At 33.1% G+C, this 4,111-nt stretch overlaps 1 long non-coding RNA gene across 1 annotated transcript; it reads left to right on the top strand.

Moving 5' to 3' along the window:
• The first annotated feature begins 2,102 nt into the window (after window positions 1–2,102).
• On the top strand, window positions 2,103–2,943 carry LOC126749325 (uncharacterized). Its single transcript, XR_007665013.1, has 2 exons — window positions 2,103–2,650; window positions 2,709–2,943. It is a non-coding gene; the product is annotated as an uncharacterized LOC126749325 (long non-coding RNA).
• Window positions 2,944–4,111: the final 1,168 nt, after the last annotated feature.

Below are 4,111 nucleotides of genomic sequence, written 5' to 3'. Positions count from 1 at the left end.
GGAATTGATTAAAGAAAAGAGAAACGGATTATATAGTGAATTTACACTAAAATGTAAAATGTGTAACGTCACTAAAGTAATTTCAAATGAAGAAAATAAATTTCAACAACTTGAACTAAATTCTTCAGTGGTTTTAAGCACCATATCTACCGGACTAGGCTATTCACAAATTAATGAAGTAGCCGCTTCCATGAATATGCCATTTATGTCTTATAAAACGTTTAGCAGCCACCATGAGAAAGTGGGTCATTTGATTAGGGAATCCGCATGGAAGAGTATGGAAGAAGCTGCCGCTGAAGAAGCTAGAATCGCAACCATTGAAGGCGAAGTGGATAAAGATGGAATTCCATGTATTACCGTAGTGACCGATGAGGCTTGGGCAAAGAGATCCTACAATGTCAATTATGATTCTTCATCTGGAGTGGTAATACTAATAATAATAATATCAAAATCGAAAATAAGTATTTTCTTTTAACTGTTGACTGAAAATATTACATAAATGATTAATGTTTTAATTTGTAATTTTTAGGCATGTATAGTTGGCTATAAAACAGGGAAATTGTTATTTCTGGGAATAAGAAATAAATTTTGTTCGTTATGTTCCTGGTACGAAAATAAAAAAAAAGACGTTCCAATACATAAATGTCATAAGAACTGGAACGGCACATCTACATCGATGGAAGCTGACATAGTATTGGAGGGCTTTAAAAGAAGCATGGAGCTTTACAATTTAAAATTTACAAAAATGATTGGTGATGGAGATTCCTCGGTCCACCGAAAATTATTGCAATCAAAGCCTTATGGTAATATGTTGGTGCAAAAGGTGGAGTGCAGGAATCATTTGTTGCGAAATTTTGCCAAGAAAATTCGAGAATTATGTAGTATGTATATTTTATATTTTAATACCAGTATAAAGGGTGTCCCACTTAAAATGATATACATGGGGAAATCGGAAACCGTCAAAGATACAAGGTGGATCAAATGGGGAAAAAGTTACGCATTTTTGCTTTGAATTAAATATGCAAAAATCCAATATAGCGTCCATAAGAAAAAAAAAAGTTGATGATGGTCGGCAAAAGACGAAACGTCGTACTAAAAATCTAAAAATACCTTCATGTAGCTATGGTTTGTTTTCAAGATACAGGGTGTTAAACTTTGTAAAAACATTTTTTTTTTTCATATTTGTATCTAAGAAATGCGTTTAATGATTTAAATGAAAATTAAATTTAATTTAAATAAAATGATATTGGCAAATTTTAAACTTACACTATTAAACTCATACTATTAAACTTATACAATTATATAATGTGTATCTATTGTTTTCTACTTTTTTTCTTTTTAATTTGCAGATAAAAAACGAAGTAATTCTAAAAATGTACCTGTACCATTGGCGTTAAGAAAAGAGGTTTTGAACAGATTTTTAAGATTAAGAAGTGCGATAACAAAAGCCACCACTCACAGAATCGCAGAAGACACCACGATGGACCAAAAAATTAAATTGCTAAGGGGTGACATCTCTACTGCCCCAAGTCATGTATTTGGGGAACACGCCAGATGTAAAGAAATTAATTATTTCAAGTGTGATAATCTAAATTACACAAATTTAGTGCCAAGTATGCAGACTTGTGGAATTTATGAAGATATCTTAGTAGCTTTGCAAAGAATTATAGATAATGCAAGCAGCCTAATCCTCAATATGGACAATAACCTCGCTGAGCATTATAACAGTATTGTTAGCAAATTTGTTGGTGGCAAGCGTATAAATTTTTGCAAACGAGGTTCATATGAAGCTCGCTGTGAGGCAGCTGCATTGTCATTTAATTCTGGTGGTAGCTATTATGAAATCCTTCATAAAACCGCAATAGGCACAAGCCCTCGTTCCTTTACTAAGCGGTATATTCAGAGATGTAAAAAGATAAGGCTGTTTTATCAAACTAAAAGACTGCAAAAAACATTAATTTCAAAAAAAGAAAATAAGAAAAGAAAACAAACTCTTCCTGATAAGGATTATGGTCCTGACGCCCATTACATTCCTTTAGAAATAAACAGTGACGTTTTTATTTCGAGGAAAAAAGAAATCTTAAAAGATATGAAAAAAAGTCCAGAGGAAGTAAAACATATTGAAAATTCTACAATTGGCCAGGCTTCTAATCCAAAATGGATACAAGAAAGATCACAGCGGATTACTGCCTCAAATTTTGGCAAAATATGTAAAATGCGGGCAAAAACCTCGCCATGTGGTGCAATAAAAACGATGCTGTATGGAAATTTTAGCGGCAATAATGCTACAAGATATGGAAGTGAAAGCGAGGCCCGAGCAATTTTAGAATTTGAAAATGAATTTAATTTAAAAGTGTCTCGATGTGGAATTTTTATAGGTGAACAAGAATATTATTTGGCAGCGAGCCCTGATGGTTGCATTAATGAACATGATTTGGTAGAAGTTAAATGCCCATTTAGCATTGCCAACATGACTCCAACCGAAGCAATATTATCAAAAAAGATCACATTCGCTACATTGGAAAATAACCACCTACATTTGAAAAAAAACCACAATTATTACTACCAAGTTCAGGGGCAGTTAGCTATAGCTAACAAGCAATCATGCTATTTTATTATTTGGAGCCCTCTTGGCATGTTAGTTGAACAGGTGAAAGTTTTAATTGAAAACATAAATTAATTCTTTATAGTATTCTGTATTTTTTTAGATTGGCCGTGACGAACAATTTTGGGAGGAACAAATGTTACCAAAATTAAAAGCCTTCTACTTCAATTTTTTATTACCAGAAATAGTTGACCCGCTTTATCCAAAAGGGCTGCCTATCAGAACTTAAAATTCTTCCGTTGGCGAAAAACCTGTCAACTGAATCGATGCAGAAGCTAATTAATTTTTTTTTATTTATTTCCTAATATGTAAAAACCTTAATAAATATGTATATACGTTTTTTATATGTTTATATTTTTTTGTTAATATACGTTTCGTTCGTTTCTTTTTTTTTTTAATTTATTGCAGTATTTTCCCATAATTTCTAAATTGGGCGTAGCACGAATCTGGTAAAAATAAAGCGCAAAAATAAAATAAACTTACAGCGTATCAAAGTGTATTCAAGATGATTTTTAACTGTCAATATCTCAAACACAATAATTAAAGCTAATATTTATAGATAATAGATAATTTATAGGTTATTATGTGTAATAAATAGTAATATTTTATCATTTTATCATTTGATTTGAAAAACCTATTTTAACATAATGCAGAATAAAATTGCGCTTGTGTCTTATGTTTTGGTGCAATTTTTTTACAAAGTTTATTGAAAATCTGTATAAGCCTAAAGATTTTTTTTTAGATTAAAATCATAAAAGCGTATCCAATAAATGCTTTACTAATTGCGCAAAAACTTCTTATGAAGCAGAAATAGAATAAACTTCAAAAAAAAATAAAGCGCTTTTCTGGACGTCGACCACGACACCGCTCAAAAATTCACAACGCAATGCAGCCCGGATCGCTGCGGATCGATGGGAAAGCAAGTGACGACGCGACGGTACCGTGTTGTCAGATGTTTGCCGGACGGGCTAAACGACTAAAAGCGGATTCTCAGTTGGTCGCGCCGGGAATAGCGCTCTTAAACGGTTTTATCTCTGTGAGGCAATTATTAAAACTTCTGAGAATCGAAATATTTGATAATTTTGATATTATTTATATTTTTTATGACGTTTATCATTTACGACAATTGAAATGGGAATTGGGGGAATTCCAAAATATTTTACTACACAATACAAGTGTGCCATCTCGTGACGGCCTCATTAAGCCGCAAACATTTAGAGCATAGACGAAATCTGTAATTTCCGAACTGTTTCGATGTTGCTTCCGCGCCATCTAGCGACTGTTACGTTGCAACAAATGTATTTGGACGGCTGCGTTTGCGTGTCCCTACTGTTTACTGTGGTCACCGAACATAAACTAGAATTATAAACTAGAATCTTGTTCTTTATACTGTGCTGTGGTGTAGTGTTGCCTAGTGAATTGTGTCAGGGAGTGTTTGTAGCAGGTGTGATTGCGCAACCGAGGGATGGGAAAATTCCAGTTAAAATTTTAAATACGCGTGAAACT

The sequence above is a fragment of the Anthonomus grandis genome, chromosome 24 (genome assembly GCF_022605725.1).
Source record: "Anthonomus grandis grandis chromosome 24, icAntGran1.3, whole genome shotgun sequence".
Taxonomy (NCBI): domain Eukaryota; kingdom Metazoa; phylum Arthropoda; class Insecta; order Coleoptera; family Curculionidae; genus Anthonomus; species Anthonomus grandis.
The sequence above is the reverse complement of the archived record's forward strand: the minus strand, read 5'-3'. Positions and strand labels throughout refer to the sequence as shown.